Source organism: Euprymna scolopes, chromosome 3 (genome assembly GCF_053919585.1).
Source record: "Euprymna scolopes isolate OS-2025 chromosome 3, ASM5391958v1, whole genome shotgun sequence".
Classification (NCBI taxonomy): domain Eukaryota; kingdom Metazoa; phylum Mollusca; class Cephalopoda; order Sepiida; family Sepiolidae; genus Euprymna; species Euprymna scolopes.
In genome coordinates, this window is record NC_136484.1 from 63,739,955 (window position 1) to 63,754,957 (window position 15,003).

Consider the following 15,003-nt stretch of genomic DNA (forward strand, 5'->3'; position numbering starts at 1 on the left):
GTGCAAACCTTCTCCCACTCATTCAACTTCATATTCTTTGGCGACTCTTACCTGAAAACGAGGCACAACTATTTGTCTTAGCATTTGATGAAATAAAACAGTTAATTTAAGGGAATAGCAGGTTATATCAGTCTCAATGTGTCAAATTTAAACTCCCATTCCCACGGCTAGCAATGCCAAGAGGTTCCTGGAAGGGCATGATATTCCCTGTTTGGATTGGCCTGCACAGTCTACAGACCTCAATCCTATTGAGAACGTATGGCATTACATCAAGCAACAGCTACACAATGATAAATTTCAAATCTGGAAGAACTTTGGACAATAATTAAAGAGAAGTGAGATGCTCTTTCACTGGAGTATTGCCACAAATTAATTCAAGTAAATGTCCCAATAGTTTCACGCTGTCAAATTGCAGAAGGGCTATGCTACTAAATATTAAGTAGTTCATTGTGTTCCTGTTGTATTTGTGTTGCATTAATGTTCTAAAGTTAAATTTAAATAACAATTTTCCATTGTGCGGAGTTTCATTTGGCCATCTCGATTTGAAGTTAATTTTTTAAGTTGATGTGAACACTGGGATACTGCAATTAAAAGTCAAATATAAACATGTCAAATTATAAATGAATAAAAGGCGAATCAAATGAGGTATATGTTTAAACAGTTAGAATCGATTTAGCTTAAATTTGCGGCTTTTGAAAAAATGACAAGTGCGGACTTTCTTTTTGGCAACACTATGTGTGTGTAATATATATATATTATACACACACACACACACACACATATATATATATATATATATATATAGAGAGAGAGAGGGGGGTCAATCTGAAAGTAAAGCCTCATTTTTAAACTCAAAAAGTTAAAGAGCTACAAAGATGTAAGTAGTACTAATAAAATGAGCTCCAGAATTTATTTTCCTACACAGCCACAATCATTTTCAATGCAGGAATTCAATGACGCATCTCTACTTCTTGCTTACTCTCATAACAGAGATATGAAACATTCAGATCATGAATGCATAAGTTCAGTCATCATAACAACGCAATTTGGAATCCCCTTTTATCCACTGGGGCATAATAAAAAAAAATAGGATGCATTACTTTTGGAACGCCCTCTCTCGTGTGTGTGTATATATATATATATATATATATAAATTTTTTTCGTATGACCTTCATGTATATTTTGTGTTTGTTCATAGATATGTAGAATCTGTGTAAAAAAAAACACGAAAACATAATTTTTGACACCTTGTTTTGTTTATTGGTCTTGTTTTACACACCCGAAAACATAAATATATTTTTTGGAGATTGAACATTTTCAATGATCCTTTGTACGTCAAATGAAATCCGTGCCTTACCTAGCTCTTATCTATTCAGACGATGTTTCTCCTTTGTTTTCTTTTTCTTTGTTACAACTCGTGCAAAAAATGTATATAACGTTGAAGTGAAGGAGAAAGAATCCTTGAGACTTAGTGATAGAGGAATCGTTAACTAGATGTTTTCAGACTTGCAAACACTATTTGGCATCTCGGTGATTACTTTTTTTTTTTTTCAATTTTCTTATCAGTTTGTTCAAGCTGGGGATGGGGCATCCTACTGGATGTCAAACATTTACCACTATCATAAATATTCCAATCAAGAGATCTTTTTTAGATTCTGACCAAAAATGCAATCGTTAGAATCTCTCTTTCCATTGGTTCACCAGGTATATTTGCAAGGTAGTCTTTGAAATTCTTTTTCATGAATCCAGTTGTTCCTATAATTGCTGGATTTGATGGAAATCTTCCAAAGATTCCAGTTTCTTTTCATGTCGTGCGTAAGATCTTGTTATCTTTAACTTCTCAGCTCCGTTTAACCTAGCATCATTGAAGACACTAAGTATCTTCTCCTTATTTCATATCACTATGTCAGGTTTAATAGCTTCTTTTCCAAGGTACGAGTTTGATGTACGGATTGAAGATAGATTTGGTGTTTGTCGAGAGGGTGTCGAACAGGGAGAATTTCAGGGTCTAGTGTAAGATCTTTTGAAATATTTTTTCAATGAATTTGTGAATTGTTTTAAGTCGAAAACTATTGGACTATTTTTGCGTTTTATATATAGTTATATATATATATATTTTTTTTCAAAACCTTGCGATTTAATCAGTGAAAGCCGAAAGGGTTAGAACACCTCACTAGCTCTTCATAACTTCCAATTTGCAGCACCAATTCTCAATTCGATTCGCCACACCAACTCTCAATTTGCCGCTCTCTGTGCCGTACTAAACCTGGACAACTCGCTTGCTTATTTACCAAAGCTGTAGTATGTTGTCTTTTTCTTCTTTCCAACTGACAACGAACTCACGCGAACGAATTAACGTAAAAAAAAAGGGAAAAACATCGCCTATCGCACAAAATCTGTCTTTTTATGCTGCCACCTCGAACCCCAACAGTGCCTAAATTTGTATTCGTATTATTTTTTTATCGGAAGGGTTCCAAGTTCAAATGTCAGTTCTTCTCTACAGAAGGCACACGCCAACCGTGGACGCTTATTACTATGACTCTCCACACCGTTATCAGTGATAGTTTTTAAGCTACCATTGGATTGTTGGCGTCCAAGTTGTCCATTAGGTTTTACGGAAAGGTTGTTTGCTTGAGGCATTACCGGTAAACAAAGATTATAAGAAGGCTGTAGCACTGCAGAATTCAGAAGTGATGTGACGTATGACCAAAAACAGACAATATAACCAAGGTTTTGTAGATTTTGTTAATCTTCGTATATTTGTTTATTTTCAAAATCAATCACATGTAACTGCCGTTTCCGTTTGCTGTCGTTTCACTTTCGCTGTGCAAAAATAGCCGATCAAGTTGTTATACGACAAAAATTAAATAAAAGAAAAATATAGAAACCTGTGTTTTATGCAAATGATAATCAAAATAATATCAGAATTAATAGTAAACTAATATTTAGATTTAAAATATAGTTTAGATTTTTTGCTTGGCACCTTGGCCAATTCAACTTCCGGTTCAGTTTTCACGACATGTTACCTTTTTTACGGCATTTTTTGTTTGTTTGTTTTTTGTTTTTGGTTTGTTTTTTGTTTGTTTTTTTTTTTTTTTGTTTGTTTTTTGGGGGGTTTTTTTTTGGGGGGGAGTGTTTTTTTGTGTTTTTTTTTAAGATTTTATTCTTGAAATATCGGACATTTACCACCCCTGTTGTACTAAACAATAAGTCCATATATACTGCTTTATAATGTATGATTTTGAAAAATAAAGATATACGAAGATTTATAAAATGTACAAGACCCGCATTCACTTGTTTTTCTTCATACGTCACATAATTTCAATATTTGGTGCTTATGTACTTACTGTACGGGATTATTTTTTAATAGTATTTTCAAGTTTTGCGATCTTTTTTTTAATTAACTTGTGAGGTGAAAGTACAGAATGGTTACAAAGCACCTTTCTCTTATATATACATCCATCCATCGTGGCTGCAGCCGGAATTGAACCAGCTACACGAGTTTGTAGTGTAATTCAAATCCTGTCGGTAGTTGAATACTTGATGTTTCACCAGGGTTATCGAGGGTATATTTTATCGTGACGCCATCACTAGATGAGGTGCCTACCACGCCTTGACAGTCCCATCTATCCTCGAGAGAAGGATAGACTGCGCCAGTTTCTCAACCTAGTATTTTACCTCGCGGTACATACAGTGCCTCACCTTCCCAAATAGTCACCCATCTGGTAATGGCCAAGCTCAACGTTTCTTAACTTCGGTGATCTGGCGAGAACCAGTGTATTAACGTGGTTGTGCCATATATATAATGTAAACACAATTTAAGACTGTAAATTATAGTTAACATTAATTTATTGTTCGACAAGATACTCAAATAATATAAATGGACAGGAGTCAAGCTTTTAAATTTGATTTGAGCCCAAAACAAATGTTAAGGAGTAAAAATTGGGGTCGAAGTTTAAAAAAAAATAAATAACCTCTGTGGTCTCTACCAACTTTTCTGTGGTAGTTAAGGAAGCCTATTCTACAGAAAGGCATTACCGTACATATGCACACATTTTAATATATAAATATGCACATAAAGTTATAAGCAGTACATAAGGCCCGAGCAAAGCCGGGCTGAACTGCTAGTTAATATTTATATTCGCTTTAACTTTTAGGGAGGTGTAAAATCATTTCACATACAGTATCGTGCAAAACTCGTTCCAATCAGCTGTTGGGATAAATGGTATAATGATTTTTTGCATGGTCTCAAAAACTTATATTTTAACCGTTTTAAAATTTTAATGAAAGTAAATTTGGTGCTTCTATATTATAATAACAAAAATTGTATTGAACTTCAAAAAAAAAAGCAAATGTTACCTATGTAATTATGTCGCAAAAATTACGAACAACGATAAGGTAGAAAATAATTATTAATGAAAAGCAGTTTTCGATAATATTCGAATGAGAAATAAAAATTACGTCACGTGACGTAAGCAACAGACCTTAATTATCTCCCCTGTCAACTTATCTCTTTTTTGTAGTAAGCGTAAATATGATTTTGCTTCATTTCACAAATGTCTTTTATCATTAACTATTTTTCTACCTCATCGTTTTTTGTAATTTTTGGATATGTTAATATTTGAAACCTAATAATTACGTATGTACTATTTGTTTCACTTGAAAATCAATAGTTTTCGTTATTATAATATAGAATGGGCGCAAACATTTTAATATTTTTATCCTTATTCTTTTTTATTGCCAAATTTACGATTATTTCTTATTGATTATTTTATAAATTATAGTTCATTTGCATGAAGTATATTTTATTTAAATTAACTGTTTCTTTTCTATTTTGTTCATTTCATGAAATGTGTGCTATTTTCAAATTTATATTTGAGTAATTGCTTTATTTTGAAATTACTAGAGATAATTCGATTATTTTACCTCTGGTGTTTATTCTTTACTTTGTTCTTTATTTATTGAAAAATAACGGATATCCATTATAATTAATTTAATTGGTTTCGCATCTTGTTTTATCACAATAATTTTGTAATTTTACTCTTCAGCCTTCTTCAGGTTGCTTGTGTCGAACTCAGAACCACTGTGTTTAAACCACTTAGCAGAGATTATAAAGACGTGTGTGGGTTATCTTGAGTTTCTGAGTTCAATTCTGAGTAAAGTCAGTGAGGGGATGTAACATGTTAATGGAAAGAATCTTGCAAAGCATCGAAAATGAAAAGCCAACTATGTGCTCCCTGAGTTTAAAATTCCAGAGTTCAATACAAGGTAGCTGGGAAGGCCGGAGGCTAAAACGGCTGAAACGCTGTGACAATAAAAACGAAAAATGTTTTATAACAATCAGAACCAGATATATTTCATTCGTTTTTTTTTTTTTTTTTTTTTTTTTTTTTACTATATTTAAACTTATCTTTTAAACTAAAATTTAAAACTAAAGTTATTGTTTTAAGCATTTTTATTTATTTTTATCGCCTTAATTTTTCCCTCAAATTTGTAATAAACAATTCATTTCGACTCGGTAAAAAGTGCATAAATACAACAACGGCCAAGAACTTTTATGTCAACAGGATACCTAAAACCAAACTGGACTTCCATAAATTGTTTTTCAAGAACTTTTCATCTTTGAAATAGAATCTGATAACAAGACCGTTTTCAAATCCAATGTGAACAAATACTTATGGCCGCCATTTTTGGTAATAGTTCTGCCCATTTCACCCATCGTTTTCAATCCTCTCATAGTATTAAACATCATCCAACTGACAATATTATTAACCCCTATCCTCGAGCGGCCCTGTCGGTGGGGCATTAGAATACGCCGACTGCCCCCCTGCAGAGGGTAAAAGTCCCTCAATGGGTGTCCTGGATATGACCTTAAACTATATCCAGTGGTGAGGCCCCAGCTTGTGGGCTTTGGGGAGTGTGGAGCCACCCTTTTATTACCATTGCTCCAAAGTCCACTCTGACCCGGAGTGGTAGTACCTGTTAGGGTCCCAACTATGGGTTAAATAGAAACCGACGTGAAAACAACAAATATATTCTATTAAAAAGAATTTTCTTCAAAATCTTTGGATTCGGCATTAAATAACACGAAAAGGGTTGATATGCCGTAAAACAAAAACAACCAATCAACCTATCCTCGAGTGGTCTGAGGCCTTGGCAAGTGGTGACTCATTAGAAGTTTTTTTTTTTTCAATTTATTCTTTCACATTTTTATCTAATAATGATAAAAAAATAATGATAAAAAAATAATAATAAAAATTGCTTATCATTTCTGTTTCCAGTTATTATTTACTTTCTATTCTCAATTCATACTTACCTCCTCATGAGGGCAGGCAGGATTAAACACAAGGTCAGTTTTTAATGTGTAGTAAATCCAGCCCCCCCCCAAAAAAAGGTCACTCTGGATTAGGAAAAAAAAGTAGGAATTGCCTCGGTCTTGAGGGATTTCTTAGTCTCTGGCAGAAGACAGATGAGACAAAGCACAGTATCAAAACTGATACTACAATTAGCATTTTATTTGAAAAAAAAAGAAGAAAAATATACATTTAACACATCAAACACAAGTTAAAAGGTTATATATTTTTATTTTGTTTCTTAGCTTTCTCATGTCTGTTCAAACCCCTTTAACACTTCTATGCACAGTATGTATATATATATATATATATATATATATATATATATATATATATATATATATTCAACTCTTAAAAAAAATAAAATCCCTGAAAATTATCTCACATTTTATATATAGTGATCTTTTTTAATTTTTTTTTTCTATTAATCTTTTGGAAATATTCAACCTTTCGGAAATCAAGGTAAGAACCCTGCCACATCTAAATTGTCCCCTGGGGATTTTTAATGCCCTGTTCTTCTGATCCAGTAAGTGAACTAACTGTGGGGATTTCCTTTTCTTGTTTGTAAATTGAGCATAAAAGACAGACTGTAGAGCAATTCTAATTTACTCAAATATCAGGATCAATTAGTTGACGTCTGTCATTAAAAGAGGATGTTATGTGGCTGAAATGTGAATCAAATTCCCAACAGGTTTATCAACGTTTCAACATTTCGACTAAATAGTTAGATCACTAAACTGGAGGTCATGCAGTTTCTTCTAATTTAAAAAAAATGTTTATTACATTTTTACCCCCAAAAAGGCACAGTGCCACAGTTGTAGGGAGCTATTATCTGGGACAGGGAAAAGCAGTAAGATGGCTGTTCACATTACATTTGAACTTCTGCATGTCAGTACAGTCAGGGAAGCAGCAACCCGAAAGGAAATTCCAAAGGTTAAGTCTTAGGGTAGAAACTTTTAAAGTAGAAGCTTTCCAGGGGTGGGATTTTGCTGTTTGTCTGGTTTTTCGGAGGCATGTAGGTAAAGGAGATACAAGAGTTTGTAGTTTATTAGAGCACCTATACTTATAAAACGCGCAGAGAACCTAGCTGATAGTGCAGCACTATCAGGTTGGCGACTCTTTTGAACCCTGCATAAGAGTGAAAACTATTCCAACTTGCACTGAAAAATACAAATAAAATAATCGTAAATAAATGATTTTTAAAATCAAGTTCTAGTTTAAATCACGCACAACCTCGGTAAAGAAAATATTTTTTAAATATGTAGGTGCACCGGAACAATTGCCCCCCCCCCTTATAATTTTTCCTTTTCGTCTTTTTGCAACTATTTCTGTAGATTATTGGACACTAAGCTACCAGATTATAAAGAAATTGAAAAAAAATCAATGTTTAAAGATTTGGAAGATGGTTCAGTTTCACATACAGCGTTCTAGTAGAGAAAAGTTCAGTCTGACCCCATTCCTCATTTTGTTTTATTTATTTACAACTTTTTAAAAGGTGTTTTTGCATTTAACGACCCACGCTATTTTCTAAATAGTATTTTAAAGTTAAATTCAAGTGTTACAAAACACTGTACCCTCCCCATGTTAAATAATAGGTTTCTAAATAATAGCGTTATTATTTCACCGCAGGTCGTTAACTGCAAAAATACCCTTTTTAAGTAAATTACAGGTGAATTCATGTACACAAATGGAGGAGGGGCTGAAAAATCCTTTATATTAAAGAGGGATAATCCGTTGAAAAAAAATACATTCTGCATATTGTCTTATCGTTATTTGTTGTGAATTAATAAATCTCGCCTATATCTTCTGTTTGTATCAAGTGCTTGCGCGATACCGGAGATCCTAAACCTGACTCTCAAACCGGAACCGGAAGGACAGCTTAAACACCAAAGAAAGCAAGTAAGATGATTTGAGTTTTATAATTATATAGATATATAGCGCAATAAATCGTCTACGGGGAACCACCTCAAAAGTTTTAACGTTAACGCGTGTGTTGGGACTAAAGATATATTATTAGTGAGCATTTAAAAAAATATATATATTGGTTTAAAGTTCATGTTATCAGTATATTTTTCTCTCTCTCTCTCTCTCTCTCTCTCTCTCTCTCTCTCTCTCTCTCATATATATATATATATATATATATATATATATATATATATGAAATAAAATGGAGGTGGAAGGACCTGGATACTCAACGTTTCGCCCGATTTATGCGGGCTTCTTCAAGAGGGATGGTCATTGACGAGAGAGTCGGAGGATTGGGGCTATATATAATGATGGGGGAGAGCAGCGTGTTTTCCTTATGTAAATTAGATGTCATATATACATGTATATACATTTTATGAGAGAAGAACTAATTAGAGTAAACTAGTGTAGTGGATTACGTCTAAAAGATAAAATATCGTAGAGATTAAAAATTGTGTTTGGAAATATAGCGGTGATAGATTAAATAAATAAAATGACACGAGATTACGAAAGAATCGTTTTTTTTTTTTTTTTTTTTTTTTTTTTAATTAGAAATAATTGAATTGGGATAAAATAGCGCAGTAACTTAAAAGATAGTATCTAAAAATAAGAATAGGAGGTGATAAAATGGAGTCTAAAAATAGATAATGATAAAATACAGTAAATAAGTAAAATAAAAATAAAATTAAGTGAAATTACGAATTTTTTTTTTTTTTTTTTTTTTTCGCGTTTAACCGGTGTCTAAGTTGTTTTCTTTGATAATTATTTTCGACAGAAAGGGAGCAACGTGGAAAAAACCTTTTCTTTGCTTAATTATTTTGCTGGAATGGGAGATTATAGCTGACTCAATTAAACGTCGTGTGGATCTGTTATGTATGTGTTTAAGGAAAGTTGCTTTGTTAAAATCAAAATCACTAGCAGACGATCTACACATGAACCACTCTATTTCTAGGAATACAACCTCTAAAATTAAACGACGGATTATATCTTTCAACTCTACCCACAACAGAAAACTTAACAAAAAACTATCCAATCTAATCTCCAACAGCAAATGGGGTTCTATTGGACGACCAAAACTCATACAAAATCTTACAAACCGGCCACTATCAAACACTGAGACAGAAGCCCTCAGCCTTGGTTTAAAATTTGCAACGGGAATCTATCCAAAGATAACAACCAACACAATCGCTCGAAACTATAAACACGAAGATACCGACTTTATGAAAGGTTTCATCCAGGGTATAATATCCACGACCACCGCCCAAACCAGGGATATTACCCTACCAAAACGATACATAAATGCATTATCACACATGGCTAACGACCATAATATTATCGTCTCACCTGCTGACAAAGGTGGGGGGATTGTAATAATGGAAACAACTGAATACAAAAATAAAATACTTCAACTATTACAAGATAAACACACATATGAAAAAACTACCTCCGAAATAATACATAAAGAAATTGACAAATTTAACAAATCTTACAAGAAATTAATACATAATGATAAAATATGGACTACCTATATAGAATACCATCCTAAAATCCCGACCTTATATGGTTTACCCAAAACACATAAAAATAATAATCCAATACGCCCAATCATCTCTGGCATTGGCAGTGCCACCCATAAGATAGCACGAGCGATCACAAAACTCCTAACGCCATTATTGGGCACAATTAGCAATTCCCATATAAGAAACTCTGGCGACCTTCTTAATAAGATAAAAAACATAGATATGAAAAATAAAACCATGAATAGTCTCGATATAGAATCTTTATACACCAATATCCCTACCAAGAAATGTCTCAACCTTCTTTCAAAACACTTAAATAAAATAAAAATTAAATTACCTTTGCCGATAGATAATATAATTAAAATTATAAGTATATGCATTGACATGACATATTTCACATTCGATGGACTCTGCTATAAACAAAAATTTGGACTGCCCATGGGTATCCCTCTAAGTGGGGTTTTGGCATGTCTATTTTTAGAATTCATCGAAACCGGACCCATGAAATATAAATTGCGCAAGGGTACCTCCTACTATAGATATATTGATGATATTTTAATTTTTCTCCCTATATCTTCCAAAATAGAGAATATCACTGATAAATTAAACAAGATTGAACCCACTATTAATTATACGTATGAAAGAGAAAATAACAACTCCATACCTTTTCTGGACATCAACATCATAAATAACAATGATCATCTAAGTTTTAAAGTCCATCGGAAAGTCACGAATAAAAATGATTACATACACTTTTACTCTCATCACGATGATAAAGTAAAAAGAGGTATTCTAATAGGATTTTTTCTTAGGGCCCTGAGAATATGTAGTGAAGAATACATCGTGGAAGAATTTGAGTATATCGAACGTACATTCATGAACTTGCAATACCCTCAACATTTTTTGGCAAATACAAAAAGAAAAGCACTAAAAATTTACCATAACCGAAACCGAGACCATTCCTTAAATAGCCAGATACACAACAGACAATTAACATTACCAACTAATAAAAACAACGACAATATATAAGAACCTAAATAAGACAGGCATTCAAATAACAAAACTAAACTCTTTAACAATTAGGGATCTAACACGTAAAATTATAACTAACACCAACATTAACACCAAAGCCGGAATATATTCCATACCCTGCGTTGATTGTGGAAAAATATACGTAGGAGAAACTCAACGTAATTTAAATAAAAGAATATATGAACACAAAAGAGATGCAAAAAACAACAATACACTCAACGCCATATTTTGTCACATCATGGAAAACGACCACCATTTTGATTTTAACAAAGCAACTTTCCTTAAACACATACATAACAGATCCACACGACGTTTAATTGAGTCAGCTATAATCTCCCATTCCAGCAATATAATTAAGCAAAGAAAAGGTTTTTTCCACGTTGCTCCCTTTCTGTCGAAAATAATTATCAAAGAAAACAACTTAGACACCGGTTAAACGCGAAAAAAACAAAAAAAAAACAAAAAAAAAACGATTCTTTCGTAATCTCGTGTCATTTTATTTATTTAATCTATCACCGCTATATTTCCAAACACAATTTTTAATCTCTACGATATTTTATCTTTTAGACGTAATCCACTACACTAGTTTACTCTAATTAGTTCTTCTCTCATAAAATGTATATACATGTATATATGACATCTAATTTACATAAGGAAAACACGCTGCTGCTCTCCCCCATCATTATATATAGCCCCAATCCTCCGACTCTCTCGTCAATGACCATCCCTCTTGAAGAAGCCCGCATAAATCGGGCGAAACGTTGAGTATCCAGGTCCTTCCACCTCCATTTTATTTCATATCGTCGGATTTAATCCAGCTCAACAATCATATATATATATACACACATAATTTTTATCAAATGTAAATTCATAACACTATATTTTTTCTAACGTTGTCTCGCATTCTTTCTGTGTAGATTGAGTATATTTTTATTGTGTTCATGTCTACCCTGTGGTTTATTGACTAAAAGATTTGTTTGAAATCTGTGAATGGATTATTAGTTATATATAAGAGAATATTGTTTGGTTTACTATGAGGGGTTTAGGCCAACCCTCTTATTTTTTTGTGAAAATCTTAATTTTCTAAGATAAGTATCATTGATTGTCTAAACTTCTACCAAGTATGTTATGAAATATGAAATTACCATCTGTGTAAATACCAGTATTTGTTTATTGATGAAATGGGTATATATATATATATATATATATATATATATATATATATATATATATATATATGAGAGAGAGTATAAAATTGATAATTGCAAATCATGAATTAGTTTCAAATGGAAAAACAAAAAAAAAATTAAATCGAGTGTACGATCGTTTCCGAAACGATATTTTATTGACAATAAGCATTGACAGTAATTGACAAAGCTGTTTTCGAATATCCTCTCAACATCAGCACAAAAGAGGGGGGGGGGGTAAGACGCCAAAATAAACTAGCATGTTTATAGTAAGGCGGATAGTCCTCATTGAGTTTTATTAGAAAATTTGTTTTAAAGTTCGTCAGTATGTGTGCATGCTGCTAAATTTTGGCCAATTATTGTCAATTAATAAAATGAATATCGTTTCCGAAACGATCGTACACTCGATTTGATTTTGCTTGTTTTTCCTTTTGAAACTGATTCATAATTTGCAATTATCAATCTTTGTATTCAATATTAATATAGCTCTAGGATAAATATACCTATTGAGCTTATTATATATCTACATTACAATAAGCACTGTTTCTTTTTAAGTATTAATACATCAAAATAAACTTTCTCTTTGGACTACAGGTCTAATTCCCTCTCTCTCTCTCATATATATATATATATATATATATATATATATATATATAAGAAATTCGTTTCTTATCGTTGAGCACTTTCGGTTGAATTAAAGTAGCCGAATGGATTAGGTCTTCGCTAATCGAGCCAGAGATGTCTCATGTTGCGGGGTTCGAATCATTCGATTGGTATTAATCGTGACACCCTGCACTGAGGATTCCCGAAAGGATGAAGCACTAGTGTCTGTAGATATTTAATTATTGTAGCAATATATATATATTAAATGGAATATTTTGTACTGTCATGGCATTCTATAGTAACATAAAAAATTGCAATTTGATTTTTTGTTATTAATGTTATTATGGATTTTCTTATTTGTATTCCACCAACAAAATTTCTACATATTTCTTAGTGCATTATCTAATGTACATTTGTTAACGAGAAGGTAAAAATCGCTTTGTTAGAATTGTATAAATGTGAAAATTGTTTTCTTATTTTTGTAGTTTTTGTATTTTTATATGAAATTAGGTTCAAGGCATTAATTGACGTTATTTCTAGCAGTATTTGTTTTTCCCTTCAGTTGGTTATGATTTCTATTTGGTTTTGTGTAGTTTTTCTTTACAATTGCAACTCATTTAGTGTTCTCACATCAGCTGTTTACCAGTTATTTTTCGCTGGTTACAGATGGTCTGGAATTATAAACGAATTGATCTGCAAGACCATTGTACCTTTCATTTTGACTGCAGTTCCCATCTGAATGATTCTACCCCTTCTCGATCTTTCCATTCTTTTAGACCCTTCTCTGCTAATTTCCGTGATGTTATTACTGATATGATTATTTTATTACTACTTTCACACTAGGAATTCTCATATGAATCATTACCAGTGATTGCTCATTGTAAAAACAGGTGGAGGTCTATGAAGCCTATGAAAAGTCTTCCCAGATTTTCAGTAAGATCTATTTCCCTTTGATCACTATTGCAACTCGTATTGCATTCTCGCACCAACTGTTTAGTGTTGAGGTTTCCACTAATACCAGCCAATGTTTCTCCCTCCCCTCTTGAAATTCAAATGACAGTAATAAGCCTCCTCCAAATTCCGGTATTCTCCATGCAGTTCCAGTTAGGGTGGGGATGATGTTCTCCTTCCGCAGTGTTTTTATCCTCTCAGACATTCCAACTATTTTCTATAAAACCAATATCAACAGAAGAATTTATTACATTTGATATTGTTAGGCTGAGTATCTAGTGTTTCTATGAAACAAACGATCTCAAAGATCAAACTAGTATAGTGTCTATTGAAATAAAATACACATGCTTGTGATTAATACAGTGGGTGCAATAATTATCCGATACAAAGAAAAAAAGTTGATTCATTTTTATTACATAAAAACAATAACGAAGTGCTATTCTAGTTTTGTATGATAAATACAAATCTCGTATAAAAAAATCATAACACATTCACTAGATGATTACATAAATGTCGTATTTGAGATTCCAAAATTATCCAACACAAAGAAAAATAGTATTAATATTTGGTAATATGGCCTTTACTCGCCATAACAGCTTCCAAACGTTTGGGATACTTAATTACAAGATTGTTTTAAATATTAACTAGCATTTTATCCCACTCTTCTTGGCAGATTCATTTAAGTTCTGTCTGATTCCTTGGATCCTCCTTTTGTACCATCAGCTTCAACTCTCACCACAGATTTTCAATTGGGTTGAGAGGTGATTGACTTGGCCATCCTAATACCTTTATTTCCTTCTCCCGAAATCGTGCATTAGATGCCTTAGCCGTGTGTTCTTGCTGAAATATCTAATAATTAGGCAAGTTTAAATCCTCTGCAGACTTCGAGAGATTATTGTCAAGTATAGTCCAATGCATTTGAGTATTCATTTTCCCTTCTATGATGTGAAGTTTTCCAGGGCCGGCTGAAGAGAAACAACCCCAAACCATCATACTCCCACCTCCGAAATTCACTGTAGGGATGGTATTCTTTAGATCAAAAGCTGAGATTTTCTATCTTCAGATATAACTTACACTATTTCGATCAAATAACTCCACTTTCGTTTCGTCTAACCATATTTTATCCCCACAACTTGGAAGGACGCCCTGAACGTGGCAGACTTGAAGTGCACTGGTAGGAGTTTCACCTACGAATCGTGTCACTGACTGTCAAAATTGGGATATTCAACATTGTAGAATTTTTTCTATTACCTGAACCACCCATGTGTATCTAAACAATTGATTTTCTTGTCCTTTCCGGCAATTCTCCAGTTTTAGACATTGTATAAACAGTGCGACTAAATTGGCCAAAATAAATAATACACCATCAAGAGTTATCTGGATTTATGTAAC